The 21,133-nt window shown below is 38.2% G+C and overlaps 1 protein-coding gene and 1 pseudogene across 2 annotated transcripts in view; one reads left to right on the top strand and one right to left on the bottom strand.

Moving 5' to 3' along the window:
• Nucleotides 1–21,133, top strand: part of LOC307157378 (uncharacterized protein) — a 670,360-nt gene that overhangs the window by 485,991 nt on the left and 163,236 nt on the right. The gene's annotated exons all lie outside the window — the stretch shown is intronic.
• Nucleotides 4,107–9,698, bottom strand: LOC307157839 (annotated as a pseudogene). The gene is made up of 5 exons (XR_013824051.1): nt 9,628–9,698; nt 5,494–6,814; nt 5,088–5,224; nt 4,853–4,968; nt 4,107–4,676 (listed from the first exon to the last, which is right to left on the bottom strand). The product of XR_013824051.1 is annotated as an uncharacterized misc_RNA (transcript).

The raw sequence follows: 21,133 nt of genomic DNA, 5'->3' as shown, positions 1-21,133 counted from the left end.
AGCAACATGCTAATCTAGCTAGCATCATGCTAACATCATGCTAATCAAGCTAGCATCATGCTAGCAATATGCTAATCAAGCTAGCATCATGCTAGCAACATGCTAATCATGCTAGCATTATGCTAGCAACATGCTTATCAAGCTAGCACCATGCTAACATCATGCTAATCAAGCTAGAATCATGCTAGCAACATGCTAATCATGCTAGCATTATGCTAGCAACATGCTAATCAAGCTAACATCATGCTAGCAACATGCTAATCAAGCTAGCATCATGCTAATCAAGCTAGCATCATGCTAGCAACATGCTAATCATGTTAGCATCTAGCTAAAAACATGCTAGCAAAATGCTAATCATGCTAGCATCTTGTTAAAAGCATGCTAGCAACATGCTAAACATGCTAGCATCATGCTACCAAGATGCTAATCATGTTAACAACATGTTAATCATGCTAGCATCATTCTAACAACATGTTAATCTTAGTAAATCATGCTGGAATGTGATAAATCATAGTAAATCATCTTAGAAACATGGTAAATCGTGGTAAATGATGCTAAAATGTGGTGTATCATGGTATCACAACATGTCAATTGTGTTAGCATCTGCCCAGTGGCGAGTTTTGCCACTGCAAGCACCACTTCACATTTTCTTCAGGAAATGTACATTCTAGTTATTATTATTATTTGTGGTGTTTGTCATAGGTATAATATCCCTATTGTTATCCACCATACTTCTTTCTCTTCTTCTTCTTCTGCCCCAAATTCCCACACCGTTTGTGCTATCGACATGAATGAGGTGTCAAATCGAGCGGCTCCTCGAGAAAAGGTCTTTAAATCAGGCCAGCAAGCAGTCAATCAGTAACCCTATAAAAAAAGCCAAGCCCTAACAACCAGTTAGAGCCACCTAGTAACCATATAGGAAATGTCTATGCCATATCTTGGCACCAGAATGGCAGGTAGAGACATGGAGGTGGGCTTGTTTGACTAATGTATTGAGGGAAATATCAGGTGGCATGAAAGCCTCTGTCATATCTCAGCACCAGAATGATGTAGGGATATGGGTGCGAGGTCTTTGTTCTTTACTCACATTATCTTCACTTAAGAATTAATTATACATTATGCATTATTGACATTAATTATGACCCTGTATATAGTAGTTCTAGGAGGTATGAAATAAATAGTAGTTACTGATTTGCTCATAGTGAACTCTTGCATTCAACTGAGCGCTATTGCTAATTTGTTAATCAGGTTCATGTTAGTTAATATAATGTTAATATTGTGTCACTCCTTTGTTCCTCTGTAGTTATTCATTAATGACGGATCAGTATTCTAAAGTGTTACCCAAAATAGTTTCAGTCTGATTTAATTTAGGGAACTAATTTCATTATAACTCTTGACTTGAGATCATCCACACATTAGACACTGTTTCACAGATATGGCAAGCAGATTTGATATTTATTGCTCTTTAATACTCGATAATTGGATTTTGACAACTCACAATTTGATTGGTAAAAAAAGATGATTCAAGATACCTGTAAAAACATCTTGACCAGTCAAAAGTTTAAGTTATCTGTAATGAAGTCAAATATCTTTAATTGCCTCATCACACACACTCAAAGAAAATTCAGTTTGAACTAGTCAAAATTACTTACTTATCCATATATCTAAATTGTTTGTCCGTAATTAAATCTGCTGTGAATGATGTGCAATAGAGGTTGATGCCATTTTTTTAATCTTTCAAATTGAATCTCCAAAATAATTTAGAAACAACTTAGTATATTTTCAATATTTGTTTAATGGCATATTTTTACTAAACACTATGAATGAAGGCCAGTATCACTGATACGGATGTCTTTATTGCATGGATTTCATTCTCAATTTTAACATTTTATCAGGTTTTAATTTTAAGTGAACCTAAAACAATTTTCACATAAACCCATTGTAATAAATGTCATATTTAGCTGTGCCTTTAATTTATCAGGGCTCAATGATAAATTTTTTTTATTTAATTTTTTATTTGCTCAGTCTGACTGGTTCAGATTTGTACCTGCCCTGCTAAAATGCACAATTGTTGTTGTTGTTGTTGTTTTTGACCCATATTACCTTGTAAACACTGCTTTCAGATTTTCAGGTAGCTCTAACAGTTCTAACACTGTATTCACTGCATAAATTATAAATTATATATAGATTTACCATTATTAAATATACAAAAGTGGTTCAGTCAAGAGCAGTAAGTGATTTTCTATTTATCTTTTGTTCTTTGTTTAACATTAAAGTGCCCCTATTATACTATTTTAAAGTTTCCTAATGTTGTTTTGGAGCCTCCTATAACAGGTTTACATGCATCAAAGGTCTAAAAACTGTTTCAATTTCTCATAATATACATTTGCACATTACCAGGTTTTCAATGATTCTCAAACGACTCGTCAGATGAATCAGTCTCTATAAATCCCTCCTTTCCATGAGCTACTCTGCTCTGATTGGCCAGACAGCTCAGTCTGTTGTTACTGGTTTACCGCGTACTGCATGCATCGAAAACAAAAACTCCCATTGCCATAACAACGTCAGCTCTGCATGTCCTGAGGCTTCCTATACCATAAACTAAACACAGTAACGAACAATGATATTGATTTTACCATATCAATGTGAGCGAGAGTCCAATGATGAAACACTGGAAGAACTAGTTATTCTACCCGAACCTCCATCACAAGGACGACTCGAGCAGGACGTTTCTCAGTGATACACTAACGTCACTCAGTTTGAGGTACATGAGATGTTGCAACTGTTATTCCTCAGCATCAGCATTAACAAGTGCATGTCCATCAACCAATTATTTAACTTGTACTAATTTATTTACAGAGTATTATTCTAATATATAGCGGTGAAGACGTGAAAACTGTATCAATATCAGTGCATGTAAGTTATGCAATACATTAGCCGAGCTCTAGAGTGAATGACTGATGTAACATAAACGTTGGTAAAACAAAATCTTGCTCCATGCTTAATCTTTACTCAAACTAGTGAGATCGACAGACAATCTGCATTAATAGACACAGTTTTAGGTAATAGTGGCCCACAGCTGATTAGCAGAAGTATTTCAGTTAGACAGTAATAATGTGAGTTAGCCAGTTAGCAGGAGACCTACACAATATAAAACTCAAAACGAAGTATTTTGAACACCATCTTTCAAAAGCAAGTGGTTTGCGAATCTTGCATTGAACTCCGAGATTTGAGAAGCAGTCGTGAGTAAAATAAAGGGAACACAGCAAAAGTTTAGGATTAAACTGCTGTGGTATCATGGTGACCATGAATTTTAACCACTGATTCTTCACATGCTCGTCCTTGGGCAGTGAAAAAAACCTGGCTTTACCTTCACATTGTAGAGCACAGTGTCTTCTCGACATGATGCTGTCCAGTATCCACAGGAATCAGCTGCTGCTTTTGGGGTTTCAGGTTTTCCCTGGTGTCTGCGCGTGCAATATGTGGGTGGGCAATATGCTAATTTTTCATCTTGATGTCACAACGAAACATCTTATGACTCGTTTGAAAAACAATTCATTTCATATATTCAGAGTGGACTCTTACTTTTGAAAGGCAACAACTTTATATACGGTTCAGATTAAAAACTTTGCAGGATGTTTTCATTTACTTAGAGCTATGTTACACACTACATGAAAGGTCATTTTCAAACATTCATAATAGGGGCCCTTTAATGACAGACAGCAGTAGGTTTATTAGGCTGCTGTCACTTTAAGACCTGCCCCACATGACCCGGATCTGACGCATATCACATTTTCTCAACTCTTAGCATGTATTTAACACTTTTTAACTCATTTAAGACTATGCTTATAAGTATACTTAACAAAACGGCATTTGACAATTTTGTGTTTGTCTTGTCAATGCAAGCGTGAAAAAGAACTCTATGCAGCTCATTAGATTATTTATGATAATATTATTTTAAATGACCCATGGACCATCATCAAGTAAATAGTTGCATCATACGCATTTTATTCTCTCGATTTAAACACATGTACAATGTCAACAACAAAATATTTAACCCACAACCATTATTTTGGCCTGTAACACTGACGCAGACATCCAATGTGAATTTAGTAACATTCATTGAAGCATTTATTTGTCATTGAAATTTGCACTGTCAAATTTTACATCATGATGGCAGCAAAGCAGAGTTCATAGTAACTGTGCAGAGAACATTGGATTTTACTTCAAATGTACATAACATCTTGTAGGTGGAAATGTACTCCACTCACTCACTCACTCATGAAATTTTAATGTCTAATGCTTTTTAGAACTCTTTTTAATCCTTAAAATATCCCACTGCAAACCAACTAAATCAAATTCTGAACAACAACCATATGCGTTTGTACCACTTGCATAAATGTTTTGCGAGAGTTGGCTACTCCTTTCCATCTGTGTGTGTAGGTTCAGTCTGTCTTTCGAAAGATGAATACAGCACCTCCACCAATCCAAAGGTTAAAAATTAACTAGAGAACTTAAGCACTGGAGAGTGAATCACAGTGAAGTGTCTTCAGAGACATGGTTGTGGAACCAGAGCATAGAAACTTCCATCTCTAGTACCTCCATTCCTGGGAATATGGCACATAAAGCCATTTTGCGTTTTGAAAAGCTTCCCAACAAGCCCATCACTCTTTACACTGTTGGGTGACAAAGAGCACATTAGAACACCAGCACAGACGTGCACAACGTGACAATTATTGTATCTCAATAAGATGTGTCATTTCTGAGATGGATTCAATTATTATTCAGTTATCATAAAGATTTACTTTTCTTCAGGTTGAGAATTATGAATTGCATTTGTATTGGCACTAACCTACACACAAAGTATATGACTCCTTGAAACCTCTTTGATTCATCATACGAGACCATGTTCCCCTGTGCCCCATCCACCCATATCCAACCACGTCCTCCACACGGATCAACCAGAACCTGCAGATTATTAATACAGTCATTTCTGAAGAAATAGGAGAGGTGTCTGTTAACTGTCCTGCATGTAATTGTTATCCGTAGTGTTTTAAATATAAATATAATGTGCTTCAATGAGTTACCTCATAGCTACTGGCCTGATTACTTTTCCCATCATATTCAAAGTTGCAGCTTTGAGAATTTACATATCCACTGTGCCACCCACCGTCTGGTCCGATCGCTTTGCACACTGCAAGTTGGGTTTTAGAACGAACAGCATCTGTAAAAAACAAGGATTTATGGGTGAATCAAAGTTTTTTGTAGCTTGAAGATATAAGGCTGTTGTCTTAGATGAGCAAAAAGATGAAGTGCACAACAACTTTATTTTTCCATGCTTATCAGTCCATTGCATTGTAATTCCATTACATGGGATCAAATACAGAATTGAACTGTAAGAAGAAGCTCAGTCATAAAAATCTTCAAGCACATTCAGATTAAGAATCAGCCTAATCTAATGTGAGTGTATGTAGAGTAAAAGAGTTTTCATACTGCTGGGCACATCTCTGGTCTGAACCCACTGGAGGTCCTGACTCTTGCAGCCGCTGTATGGGTCTCCTTTCCATGGGCTCTCACAGGTGCAGCTCCTGCCGTGATTGGAGGAGGATGAGCATTTGGCGTTCACTCCACAGGGTTTGACCTGACATGTGTCACGACATGTGCCAAAGGCTCCAGTGCAGACCTCATTGTCCTTACAAACGCTGTTTTGTGTGCAGTTGTTACACTGGTGTGGTATGAAGGAAGGACAGGGCGGTTGTGAGCATTTGTACTCAGCTGGCTCAGGGTGTGTGGCGGAGCCCCAGCCAGATGAACATGTGGCCTTGCAGACAGTGGCTCCACCTTCAGATATGCACTCGACTCTCCCGTTTACCTGCTCCTCGTAGCACACAGGTGAGGCACTCCACTGTCCTCCAGAGCACACCACGATCTCTGGGAAGGGCTTGTATGATCCACCACATTTCAGTTTCACCCGCTGCTGTGCTGTGCTGTGCTGTGGTAGAGCTTCTCGCAGTGGCTGTTCTGAAGATCCACAGCCTTTAGAGGGCCACATCCATTTTTATTGAAGAGTTTCCACTGCTGTGAGACATAATCCTGAAAAAACTTCTCGAGTAAATCAGTGTTCTCTGATTTTCCAGTGACCAGTAGATATTTCGACCAAGCTAATACAGCTTCCTTTTCAAGAGCAAACATGTAGCGCACAAAATAATCAATCTGATCACTGTAGTATTTTGTGCACTCTACTGGCTCTCCAGACTGACTTTGTGAGTCCTGGCCCAGTGACTTGCGAAAAATATCCAGAATGTTGTGTTTGTCTCCAAATCCAGTGCCCATCATCATGTGGTGAAAGTCTGTGAGATAAAGTTGAAAAGGGTGTCCCCCTGTGAACTCAGCTCCAACATCAGAAACATAGTGGCGTTGGGTTATTGTACCGTTTTTAAGTTGTGTATGCAGTGTGCTGATGTTTCTAAACTTCTCAGTCACATTGCTGTATTTCACAAAGATTTGTGTCCACTGGATGTCATGTCGAACAGACTCCACTATTTCTTTAGTGAAGTCCTTCAGCTCCTTCACACTGAAATAAATTGCTGTCAGATCAGGGACTGGTTTATAGACCATACCATTGATTTTATCTGTATAGTCAATAATACATGCTGGACCGCGGAACATCTTATGACACTCGCAGAACACTTGTGTGGTGTCCTGATGGGTTTACATTCTCCCTGCTTACAATTCACGTCTGAGCCGAAACAGCTGTATTGAAGCAGATAAAGGACACTGAGGATCATCTTGACAGTAGCCATGACAACTTAACCTGTTTAAAAATTAAAGCATTAAAAGTATTATTAGAAGCATTGATCATGTGGCCTAGTGTCACTTGATTCACAATCTGCTTATAATGTCACACACTGTCTGATCTTTGCTGTTAAAGTTGCACTACTGAAGATTTATTTTATTGAACCAGTGCATTAAAAAATCTTTTCTTAATTTACTGCAAAACAGACATAAATCATTATCATCATAACCCGTATAACACATTATGTACTAGATAATATCTACAGTTAATGTAATGTTTGCTTCCTAAGGGCCATAACACAAAGGTAAAAGAGAAACTAAACAAGACTCAGGTGAACATAACTGCTAACCATAGAAACAAACAAGAACAGACCAGACACCATGGAAACCAGGCAAACAGTAACTACAGAAGGAATGGGAAAACAGAAAGATCAAGATGGACATAACATCAAAATAAGTGTCCTAAACCAAAAACCAAGACAGGATTTACCATTCCAGGGGCACAGGACATCTAAAGGGCCCTGGGCACCGTCAAATATTATGTTAAATCACGTTTTAAATGCAATCCTTACTTTCCTAATTATATACAGATTTTTGCAACCCGTTCGATCAAAATACTGTTAAATCACGTCAAAAACAGTCTGTAGCTTCCTGCGCAGCGAGCGAGGGCGAGCTGTCACGTCGACTTACGTGACTTGACGCTCTGAAATTTTAAATTAGTGGGAAGATGGAGAAGCAGTTAAGCGGAAACGCTAAAAGAAAATTAAAAAGAGAAAATTGAAATTAGTCTACAATTTGAAACGTTCCAAAAATAGCCACATTTTTTACTTCAAATCAGTGCTCTCTGAGAAAAGGCGATAATGCTGAAATCCCTCCTTCACCTGTGGTCGTGGAAACAGCTAACGTTAACGTTAGTGCTAGCAGTCAGGCTACCACCAGTGTTGAAGCTAGCAGTGAGACATGGAGAACAACCAAGAGCAAGAGTTTAAAGACTCCTCCTTGACACGATTGCAACGCAAAGTTGATTCTGCACTAATTTGATCTAGTTATATATACAGGAATGATAATAAACCGGTTAACCATTAACCAATCGTAAGAACTATCGTTTGCTGCATGCTTAAAAAATACACTAAAAATATTCCACAATAAATTTGCCACAAATTTCCACATTTGGATCCCTCATCTCTGCCTGCCGTTTTTGATTCCTCCGTCCCGTGACACTTTCAACATTCGCCATGTATTTGGATGGTAAACTATTCTTTATTATAGGCTTTGTACTTCACTTACGTTCCAGTATCGACAGAAAAAATCATCCTCTTCACATGCGCAAAAATGTGCTTGGAAACATCACAGTGGAACGGTGCTTGCGCTGAATGGTACGAATTGTAAGGGAACAGTGGAAAGAGTTATTCACATATAGTCTGGAATGCCAGTGTGTTGTTAGACTCACCTTTTAAAGCAAAGATAGGCCATTAGGTCTAATAATTAAAAAGACTGTTTATGAGTTCAGTCTTGAAAGGAGGCCAGTTGTAAGGCCCATTTGTTAAAATGGTGTAGCCAATGGTTTACTTTTACTCCATACACACTCATTGCCTGTTTCATGGCTGGTGATAATTTCACATTTTAGAAATAATCTCTGGTTTTAAGTTAAGGCTTCCCTAGCTGTCTGCTTTATTTCACTGTTGCAGTCAAAAGATAATTGAATGGCTATATTGAAACATTTAATAATTACTCTGTAGCCACCACGTTCTTGAGTCTTGTTGCCCAGGGCACAGGAAATTGTTAATCCGGCCCTGCGTGTCAGATATGTTGTTGGAGTTCAATCTTGATAAATCTTAAAAGGTGTCGAAAAACAAATCCATTTGAATCGAGTGATTTAATCCAAGTGATTGCTTTGGACAGATTTAATTTCATTTATTTGATTATTCAATTAGGCCAACTTAACAACCTGAAAAGCACTCTTTATTATTAATTGATATTTATTGTATTATTTATTATTATTATTATTATTATTATTTGTTCTTATTTTATTACTGACTGATTACTTGTCTTTAGTAACAATTGAAATTTATATTAGTTAGGCTAGAAGTTTTAGCTCTGATATCAAAATTGGAATTGAGAAATATGAAATTTCACTGGTATCTAAAATTTGGTGTCATAAACCCTGTTCGAACAGGGCTAGTTTTAAGTTAAACATTTAAGTTATAATTCTTATCACTGGGCGTCTGTGATTTCATTTAGAGATTAAAGACGGGACTAACAACTCAGTGTTTATTACAGAGGTCGGTGTTTGTTTTCTAGATGTGGCCATTACAGAAGGTCATCTATGACGTATAGGTCTTAAGTTATTTATTGATATAATTTTTATTTATTCTAAAAACCCTATTTAACTAAACTTCACGAGTTTAGAGAAGTGGCTATATTCATAATAAACCCACATAAGTGAGCAGAAAAATCTTGACAAGCATCTTACTCTTAATACACTGCTCTTAAAATGGTAGCTCAGGTAGGTCAAAAAAGCATTAGGATAATACAACGTCAGCAATCAGAGACATTTGCATTCAGACGGGATTAGATTTAGACGAGGACCGTCTAGTTTCCAGTAAAAATTAATCCTTAACATTAAGCTTTGCAAGTACTTAGATGTCTATAAAATAAAATACACTAAAATGTTGTCACAGGATCAGATGTAAAAACAATGACTACTAGACCACTAACTACCAGATTGCTGCAACATACATGTTACTGAAAAGCTTTGAGCAACTGATCATTTTAGGAAAAAGGAATGATGTTGAGATACAAGAGAAAAACAATAAAACAGCAGAAACTCACCAGAAAACACGATCATACAGGTACAAAACCAGACAAAGACCAGAACCAACACTGGACTATTTATACTAAAGATAATGAATCACATGACAATAAAAAGAGGAAGACGAGGTTTAAAACAAAGCTTGATAATAGAGTTTGTGGAAGCATGAAACAGACACAATGACCTCTAGTGGTCATTTGTAATTCATTGCAGTAATTAAAATTCTAACTTCAACTTGCATATTCCTCAGTCTTTGACAGATAACACCGTCACCCATGGCTGCTGATTTCTGGGACAAGATTTGAGGTGTCAGAACATTTAATAAAGCTTTAAATTTTGCTCCACTTGGCCTTTCCTGATTGTGAACAAGCCATAGCTCTAACAAATATTAAAACAATGCGTCTACACCAGACACTATCGGTGCGACGCGACAAATCCATGATGGTAAACTGCTGCCCCGTTCTATTTTGATTTCAGCGCTCTGACACAAAGGACAAATGGGTTTGCAACGTTTGCCCACGTCCAGTAGACGGTCTCTGTTGTGGCGCGGTCATCGTGGTGAAAAGTTAAGAAAATATGATGAATCATATCCCGCCCTCAGTTTCACCAGTACAACGCTGGTTAATGAAGAGAGAACCACAGTGTTGCCTGCCTCAAAATATTAGCCTCTGACAATATGAAGTGAAAAAGTTAAGAGGGCAAGCAGTATTATATTAATTATTTCAAATAAATCCTATAGAAATGTGCAAATCAAGGTCATGTCTGAGAGTAGCTTTATGTGGCTAGAATCTTCAAAAAAAGTTGCATTGATAATAATAATAATCAACATACTAGAATGATTTCTGGAGGATCATGTGCCACTGAAGACTGGAGTAATGATGCTGAAGATGACGAGACTCTGCATCATCAACTTCATCTTTGCAGCAGACACTGAATCGGAAAAAACTAGTTTATTAACTCTCTGAGGTCGGCAAATGCGCCCGTGCGTTTTGCTGGATTTTCTCCACATTGTAGCACTATAAACTTAAATTACTGTCATTTATGGTCATACAGAAAAAAGAAAAATATAAAAAAAGAATCTGTGATATTTCTACTTTTGTATGTGTCCACTTACAATCAAATCAAAACATTGTGCTTTTGTAAAATAAAGAAAATAAACAGGGTGTGCGTTCTGCCTCTCCGTCGCGGTGAACTTATTTTTCTTGAGCACGTCTATAAACTGAAACAAAACTCAGGGAATACTTGTCACACATTTATGAGCCATATACCTTTATAAACATTTAAGTATGTACTTTTAAATGATCGGATTCAAACTGAAAACAAATATTCTCTGTTTAAGTAATTTGTATAAAACCAACAAGATGTCCAGTATCTCAAACGCTTGCTCATTATTTTTTATTTGACCACGCCCACGCACGCAAAAGAGATTCACATGCAAATCTCCACATGGAACGCGAACGCGCTCTGAAAGGGGTGGATTGGAATCCACTGCTGCTTCAATGTATATGTAATGAGTGATTATAATCAAGGTATTAATCAATATTTTTCCTTCTAAATATCAAATGAGTTGAATGACTTCTCTGGAGATTTTACTTTGTTATAGAAGTTACCGTGTGATTAAAGAATACATGAAATGAACATTTCAGTAATGTCTGTATTTGATATTTGAATGCAGTAACATTGCTTGCCTATTTATCCCAGCTTCCAAAAATTAAATAGGGACTGGTTTTGTGTTTGAGAAAGGTCTTCAACGTGTTAAAACATATAGGGGTCATTGAAGCCAATAGTTTAAGGGACCATTTCTTTGTTAAAGCCTATATTTTCATTTAGACCAGGGGTTTTCAAAGTGGGGGCCGCCAGGGGGGCCGCAGCAAGTTGGGAAAAAAAGCGGAAAAAAAGTTTTAAAAAATTATATTTATATAAAATATTAAATATTTGCTAAATGAGTATTGTTATGAAATAACATTATAATAATTTGTTGCATAGCCTATCTGAACATTATACTTTTAATGCTAATCTTTTAGAGATGAACTGATTGATCGGCTAGTGACAAGAATTGGCCGATTTTCACGTGATTTTCAGTTTGATATATGCCGATTCAAATGCACTCGGGCGCCGCATGAATAACATCGCGCAACATCAGCATCACACATGCACACAGAACGCACATGTAGGAAACCTTGTGAATTACGGCCGTTTCAGACGCGAGCGGCGCGTGAGCAGCGCGATTTTTTTTCGGCGTGCATGTTCAGTGAGTGTATTCACACCGCGGGCAGGAGCAGCACGTTAGCGTCAACCTGGAGCGTCGCATGAGCAGCAGTGAAGCGGAGGGTTTCGGCGCCGAGTCTATTTTTGCTGCGCTGCTCACGCTCAATTAAAGTGAAGGCACACTTTTGATGGACAAAATAAATATGATTTCACACAAAAAGTACATAAAATGCACATAATTTGCATGTATAGTGTGTTTGAACAAGAACTGGAGTAGGATTTTTGTCTTGAAAATGAAGACAAAAATATTTATAGAAAATGTATCCATTTAAACTTGTTTTTATTAATCAGTTTGGGTAAAAGTGGTGTTTTATTATATATATATATATATATATATATATATATATATATATATATATATATATATATATATATATATAATATTTGTGTGTGCTGTAAAGTGGTTAGAAAAAATGAAATCAGAATCTGCTAAAATCTGTATCGGCAGGTCAAACTCAATGAAAAATCGGAATCAGCCTTGAAAATTGTAATCGGTGCATCTCTATAATCTTTCTGGTATCAAACACCATCACATAATCTGATGTTCACCTAGATGTTTTATTTATTTATTTCTACACGTGCCATAGTATTGTCGATGGGTTCAATAACACATCCTGCAAAAGGGGGGCCTTGGCCAGAACCTAGTGGTATTTGGGGGGCCTTGGCATGGAAAAGTTTGGGAACCCCTGATTTAGACTAAAATGTCCTATCCTGAGAGAAAGAACTTATCTTAATGTTTTGAGACGAGACTCCTGTTTATAGTTAGAGCCTGGCCAATCCAACCTTGGAAAAGCTGTGTGTTGGTGTGTGTGTTAGTCTTCTTGCTTACAGGTTAAGGAACCGCTGGCATTATTGGAGATTGACTGAGTTGTTGTTCGGGACATGCTGGCGGCCAGCAACCCAAATCTGCGACCTGGAAGGTCACGACGTGCCTGACTTCAGGGTCTGAGTGTCAGCTGCATAATCGATGGAGATATGCTTCAGTCTATCTGTATACAGTATGTGTGGAAAAATACTATGTTTATCAATTTCTTAGCCAATCAGAATCATTCAACCTGTAAGCAATGACGTAGCTTAGACCTTGGAAATGGTATAACTGCTGTGATCTTTGTAACTGTAAGCGGGGCGGCCTACAAACTCCTGTGTGAGTGTTGAAGCTGACTTCTGCTGATGAAACTGCAAACTATCTTCAGTAAAACTTTTCTTCAATTTTTTATAATTCTGACTCCGGGTCTTCTTTCAAATATCTGGTCCTTGGGTCCTAAACTGTTAACCCCTAACGGCTCGTTACCTCAAAAACAAAGCACCAAACTACACAAGTCTCTGCTTTTCGTCGAGTTTGACAGGACGCGCCGTGAGCTTACATTGGATTTACCTCAGAAGAAGAAGAACGCGATTTGAAGACAAGAAAGATGTAAGGTAAGAAATTCTTACTTATTAGTTTATGTTATTGTTGCATAAACTTCACATTGCAGTTGAACTGTTGCTAGATATATGGGGAATATTATAATATTTAGACCCGTGTTTACTGTTAAATACTGTTTGTGGATATCTGCTCAAACGTAGATATGTATAATATGGTAACCATAATGTTTCATATTTTGGAGCGCGATCGCGTTTGAAAAGCAAAACGCACCAAACATTAGGGTTCATGTTTTTACTATTATCTCATTTCATATCATCATAACGAATGGAAACATTTGAAGTAACATGATAATCAATATATTTTTCTCTAGCGTAGTTACTGAAATCTTTTGGAAGATTTATAGGATGCTATAGGTTATTGTTATTATTATTTTATGCAGCACTGCACATAGCCTATGCCTACAAGGCACAACAAACCTGGTGTTCATTATATGATATATTGTTGGAAACATTTGTGTGTGTGTGTGTATTCTGTGAATTTTAAAAAGCAATTTTAACCAGAAAAATCTAAAATTTAAAAATTGTGCAGGCATATAGGCTAATTTCTCTTGATATCAGTATGTTCACTTTTTTTTTTTTTTCAGAGCCCAGAGGCAACTGAGTCCTGCTGACTTCAACATTCACATGAGTCTCTGTACATGAACATGGTAAAGTGAAAATCAAACACCTTGATGAAAGGTATGTACAATGTTTTTAGGAATGGCACAAAGGTCTCTGTCTTTGGATTTCAATTGTTTTAAATTTTTTGTCATGTATTGTGTATATTTGGATTATGTTGTGTTGTAAATAAATCCAAACAATCAAAAAGCCATTCTTTTTTAAATCTCCTCATTCTTTGTGCAAGGTTGCTCAGAATGATAGGGCCTGATAGCTCCTAATAGGGCCATTAGGGGAGGATCTTTGTCTTTCTCAGGTGTGAAAACAATACATATTAATGATGTGATCACACCTCCCGTGATCACACCATAAAGCTTTCTCACACAAAACACGTCTTACAATTTTTAAATCAATATATTGTCTTATCTGAATGAGCAGTCAGGATGATTTTCACATAGTTTTGGAGCAAATATTCTAGGCTACGTGATACAATTTTCAAAAGTCTTGTGAAGAAATAATCAGTATGGGTTTCATGGCCTTATTTCAGTGACAATTTTTTTTGTATTTTCACAAACCACGCATAAATGTCATTATCTCAAAACTACAAACTTGTACATACATGCTGCTGATATATTGTTGTAGCAGAGTTTGTGCTGAATACAGTGTAATCAGACTTTAGCCATGAAAATCTCACAAGTAACAGAAATAAGCACAAATGTCAGAGCATGTCAGAACACCTCCAGGGCCAGAAAACACCTCAGACCCCAGAGGGTTAATAAATAATTAAAATATCTCCTTGATATTTTTTCAGACACAATCATAACTTTTGTCTGTGCTTTGTGGCCAGCTTTATGCACGGCCCCGCAGTATATATTTAAATAATTCAATTATATATACATGATATAAACTTGCAATTAGTTGAATAATGACTTAAATGAACAACTACTAGTGAACTAGAGAAATCTTTAGTCAGGGACAGCCCTAAAATATTGCTTATGTTCCCGTCTTTGATAATGCTCAAAAATATCCTGCAGCCATGGGGATGTATGAGACTCTAGTCTATACAGACATAAAACACTCTGCCTAGAGCAGCGGTTTTCAATAGGTGAGGCGCGCCTCCCCTGGGGGGCGCCAAAGAGCCACAGGGGAGGCGCGACACGCAAAGAAAAAATAACTGTATGCAGCTCTATTGATATCGGTAATTGTGTGTGCGACGCGAGTATTGGCTTTAAAATGCGTCGTTTCCTTGTCCCAAGTCAACAGAAGTCAGCATTAAGGGAGGATACGGAGCCCGGAAAGTCACCTGTGTGAGTTAAAAACGATCCGTGGCGACGGTTTTGCAATCCGTCCGCTCAGTTTATAAACAGTACTCACAAATTCTCAAACTCTTCCCTCGGATGAATAAACCGTACCCACGAGTCTCTAATCTGCGCTCTCATACTTGTTAATCGTGCCTTCAGTTTTTGCAGTCTGTACCCACAAATTCATAAACCGTGCCCACGCTTTCGCAATCCGTTCCCACGTAGTATTGCGTGACGAGTTCATAATGCGGTGAATTCCCGTTCCCATTTACGAGACTCGCGTCACGATCTGTGCACTGCCGTGTCTCGCGCTCGCCATGCAGCCAGATTCAGTATCAGTGCACCTTATGAACCATGGCGTTAACTTGAACTGCATTTCTGTCAGTGCGTGACTACAGCTCGTTAATAAACTATACAGCTCGTTTTTTTTATTGATCCATTTCATACAATCCGTCTTCATTTGGCAAGTGCACTTGCGTGCACTTCAGCATTACAATGTGAGTAAATGTAGCCGTGTAAAATGTAAGGGATGATGCCACCCTTATAGAACAATGTGCATTTACGTTTAAATTGTAACATATTTAATAGCATGGAATTACAGTGTAATTAGTGTTAGCTCACTATTTTAGGCTTCTTCAGTGCAGTAGGTGAGGTAATCTGATAATATTAGTGATTCTCATTTATCAAAGCACTAAAACTGGTACCGTTTTGGAGAGAAATTGGGTATTTTTTAATCTCTCTATTTAACCCATCTCATGGTGTGTGATGCTGAACTATCATATGAGATTCTAAAGGTTTTTGAATTCTTTGCACAGTTATGAATATTGATATTTTATGTGCAACACTAGCATGCTCAGGCTCAGTGGCCTTTCGCCTAATTTAAAAAAAAAAATTTTTTCACATACGTAATATGATTTAAATGGTGATGAGTGTACTGATTTGATGCATTTTAAAAAGATGGATGATAGATATTCTTCAATCTTTCTGACAAAGAACAAAATATAATGTGAATTACAGTAAGTGCATTTTTTAAAATTTATAAATTGTAGTGCACAGTGTTTATTATAAGTGGGTAGAATCCGCAGCTCAGTACTCACTACTCATGAGTACTTTTAAATAAGCTACTTTTTTACTCTTACTCAAGTAGTTTTTTGGACAAGTACTTTTTACTCTACTCACACTGCATTTTTTGGAATGTAATGGTACTTTTACTTGAGTAGCCTATGTTTTTTCAGTACTCTTTCCACCACTGCTGATTTTCTTCAAGATGATGTCCATCTCCTTCAAATGTGCGCTTAAAGCCCAGACACACCGTGCCGATTTCAGCTATCAGGTGTCGTCGGCGGTAGCTTTGGCACCGATTGCGCATGTTAAGCATGTTTTGTTGACTTGTGGTTAGGCCTACTGATGTTCAGTGATTTTAAAAGTATAGCCTCAATTAGGCCTGCATTAAGTTGGAAATTATTTGCTGTTGCAAAGAATCGTTTATGAATGCACTTTTTAAGAAAGTTGTGGAAATAAAATAATATTTACATTTTATCAGTTGTTACTGAAACTCATCATTGCCTGGAACACACAAAAGATGGCATTTACTGCAGAGGCGTGTGTGGGTTAGGGCAGGCGGATGGGATTTTGGGGAAGGGGGGGCTCGGCTGTCCTTACCTACTCTAAGGGGAGGCTCACATTCACCCAATTTGAAAACCCCTGGCCTAGAGCCTAGAGATGTGCATGTGCTGAGGGAACACAACGATGAGAAACATGCATTATCCAGGTGCATGATAACAAAATAAAAATAAGGCAAAATAACGTAACAAGTATGCATTTATTAACAGCCCAACAAGCAAGTATTATGATATTTGATTTAAGTTATTTGATGTAGGCCCTGTCTGTAGCTCGCAGTCATAGGGTAACGGATTCTGCATTTCCAGCCTGAAGACAAAATCAGGGGTGCAGCCAACCCTCTGGGAGGTATGAGGAAGGGACAATCCTGGTGGTGGTGGGGAGGATGGAGGGGAATGTAGGCATCAGTATCTGTGAACTCAGACATATGTAAGTACCGATCTTTTATACTACAAGTATTAGAGCACGATTGGATATATGAGAAGGTAATAAGTGACATAACAATTGAATCTTCCCAGCAGAACCCAGCAAAAATTTCATTTTTAACAGAAAAAAACACAAACTCTGTGCCATCTACTATACTGTTGGTAATGTAGATTTAAAATAAAGGTCTCAGATAAAGGATATTCACATGATAATGATTTCTTTAAGCAGCATATGGACATTATTATTATTATTCTAAAACTTTTATTCACATGGTTGCTGGATTTAGCATGTCCTTTAACCTATTAGCCAGCAGAAATGAAAAATGCTCAGAAATGGCATACCTAAACTAAAACAGATACAGTTCATGAACCCTTTGCACTAAAAGCACAAGTATGATCTCATTTGAAAGCTGACACTCGGCAGTTTATTGTAAATTCAGAATTAATTATTGTCATAATGAACAAAATTGTTATAAATGGCTTAAAATTTTGTAAAGTTATTAGAAATGTATTTTTATGAAATATCCTCATGAAAATAAAATTGAAGTTGGCATTGTATCAATCTAGAAATGCACTGCAGCTAAAGCCACATGTCTGATCATGTTATATTTAAAATCTGAAGATGATAAGTCTACAACTATGTATTTAATTAAATGTTTCTAAAGATTGTGTCATATGACTTTATTTTGATTAGATTCTAAAATGCAACTGATGTTTTGTCATCTTCTAAGCATCTATTTAGTCTATTGTCTCTATTGTTTTGTGGTGCAAACGAGCCCCATTCAGTGTCAGTCTCTCCTGCACACATTCACACCTCTCCAGCTTGGTTATGGCTCTAAATATGCTTTTCTTTTGCCTGCATTATAATTACTAACGACTGGCTATTCACGCTGTTTAAATCCCTCATTTCTTTTATCAAAGTTCTCACTTCACATTTGAAACTGTATCAAATGACTTCTTGAAAAAAGAAACATTTCAGTAAGCATTCCTATTTTATTTATTTTTTTCATAAAAATAACAGCTAGGTGGCAGGTGCATCTTGGGCTAGGTAGCATGTTAGCTTAGCACACGATCAATACATGACAATTTATGAGATTAAAACCATGTTTGTGCTCCAAACGTACTTTATAACGCAAGTTGAGTGTTTTAAATAACCTTCTGTGATCTAATTTGGCTTCGGATAAAAAAATCAGACAGAAAATATATTATTTTATAGTATTCTGCACAATGATAAAGTATATATCGATTAACATTACATTATAAATATAATCTATTATTATGAAAATACATGGCTCGAAGAACACAGATAAATCATATATCGTTGCAATCATGTTTATTGTCTCCAAAACATCTTTATCGGCATGTTACAGTGATCTCTGTTTGTGTCAGGGACTTCCTGGAATGTCACATGATTATGGCTCTTCTTCGTGTGTTCCATATATGGACTAAATGTGCATAGGGCACCCTCAGGCTGCCAGTGTGTATTGAAAACACAGTACATCAGAGTTTCCAGTGCTCATAATGATTACATCGGCACATTTGGGTATAAATTCAATAAATATTATTCCTCTCTATAGAAATCTGACATAAACCTATGAGAATCTATCAATATTTCTCCAAATCTGCACATTTTTGAGCTAAAAGCCCTGAGCAAAGTTGTTTTGTGAAGTGCTTTAATGACGACAGCACAGGATTTTTTTTCTGAATGGGAGCGGCTGATGCTCATAATTCATACTAAAGGTATCAACTCATTTTTTCATTACATAACTCCTGACACAAATTAAGACACAACTGTCACTATAAGTTTCTCAGAATACAATAGTGGTCAAATACTGAAACTTGAATCTTATTTCTACCAGAAAGACTCGGGAGATAAATTGATATAACAAGCGTATATTTATTAGCAGCCCAGCAAGCATAAATTTATAAAGTTCTTTAGCATAGGCCCCGTCCTTAGCACGCAATGCGAGGGTAGCGGAAGCTGCATATCCTGCCTGAAGACGAAGGCAGGGGCGCAGCCGACCCCCTGGAGGTAAAGGAACCAATAGTAAGTAACCAATCTTTTATACTGCGAGTGTTAGCACATGATTGGTTAGAAGTGAGATAATACATGACGCGCTGATTGAGTCTTCCTGGCAGAACTTACGCTAAAGTTTTCATATCTTTTTAATGATGTATAGTTTGTCAAGGTAATAAAATTAAATCTAATAGTAACTTTGAACTATTTAAAAAAATTCAGTGCGTCGGCACACTGGTGAAGCTTAACACTACAAAGAGTGGGTAGCCAGAAAACCGTTCAAACCCACTACACAAACATTTTGAGATGATCTGGTTCGGAAATTTCAAGGGCCCAAAAATGATTTCCCAGTCTACCTGCAAATATTGTACAAAAACCTTATGTTTTAAAATATATCAACTTAGATTTAAAAATGCTTCTCTCACAGATCCTTTTAAAAGTATCATTACATGGACAAACAGCCCAAAGATGACATAGAAACAACTTCATTATCCAGCCTACTATCAGGCTCTACATTCTCCCAAAACCTGAAACAACAATGATTGTGATTTATTGTTAATAGATACAAATTAATAATCAGGTCATTAATAACTTATTGGAGACCTCATTTTTGAATAATCAGTTAAATTCAGTGATTTCTTACCCAGAGGTCATTGTGCTGCCATTGACCCAGTTCCTCTGCTCTTAACTTTTCTGAATTTTAGAAGAAACCAGTTGTGTCAGAGGTTATCACTGGAATGTTGATGTACCCTCTTAAAAATAAAAGTTCTCTTACGAGAGGTTATCTCGTACTGCGTAGACTTACGCTAGGGGAAAATCCTTTTCCACGAGATATTGAAGCCAAAAATTATCCTTAATTTTGTATTAATGTAAAACGCGTTGCGGCAGCATACAGACATAGGCAAGACGGCTCGTGCGCCTATTGGCTGGTCTGCTGGCAACTGCATGAGCCTATCGAGCGAGGCCTAGCGCGCTTCGCGCCCTCTGCGTTACGTCCCGCCGAAACGGGCGTGGCTTAGGCCTATAAATACAGCTCGCAGGCGACAGATATCTGATTTTTTCATCCTTCAGCGAAGCACTCACATCGCTGGATCCAGAGAGAAGCCGCACCGTCTGAAAGAGCATCTCAGCGGGACTAGTCGAGAAGTCGCTGGCCGCGAGCATAAATCTTTAATCTTCATCGCCTTCCTGCTGCGCTATCCGGCGCTCGTATCCTTTTTCTCTGCACTGTGTGTGTGTTCGCCACCACGACGCACACCGTCTAAAAGAGCTCGCGTCTTTTTTAAGATACCTTCCTGCGGCTCGTGCAGAGCCACACTCAGCGACGGGGTTTGCGTTTCCTGCCTGGGTGAAGAACACGCAGCTCTCGCGCTCGCTAACGGCGGCTGCCCTCACTGCGAGCTATTGCCCATGGCGACTCTGAGGACTCGCCTGGCATCTTTCGCCGAGACTGTGCCCACGCCTGCTGTGGTACCGCGCCGTAAAAAGCGCCGTGCTCAGCGGGTTCCGGAACCTTCTCCCAGTCGCCAAAGCTCGCCGGTTCGCCCGCCTGCTTCACCGGCTTCGTCAGTTTCTCTTCCTGATGGACAGGCTGACGAGGAAGCCCTGCTGAGAGAGGAGGATTCCTGCTCTATCCTGGCATCAGGCAGTGAAGGCTGGGCGAGCTCCGAGGATCTCGCGCCCCCTGCCCGTGCATCGTCGGGAAAAAGAGCGAGCATTGAGACAGAGCTCATGCGCGTGCTCGCACAGACCACGGCGAGCCTCGGCCTCGAGTGGATCACGCCTGAGCAGCCTGCTCACAACCGGCTGGATGGCTACTTTCTGCCCGGGGGAGCGTGCTTCGCCTGCATCCAAGCCAGCGCCTTTTCTTCCT

Source organism: Squalius cephalus (genome assembly GCF_949319135.1).
Source record: "Squalius cephalus genome assembly, chromosome: 4".
NCBI lineage: Eukaryota > Metazoa > Chordata > Actinopteri > Cypriniformes > Leuciscidae > Squalius > Squalius cephalus.
The sequence above is the reverse complement of the archived record's forward strand: the minus strand, read 5'-3'. Positions and strand labels throughout refer to the sequence as shown.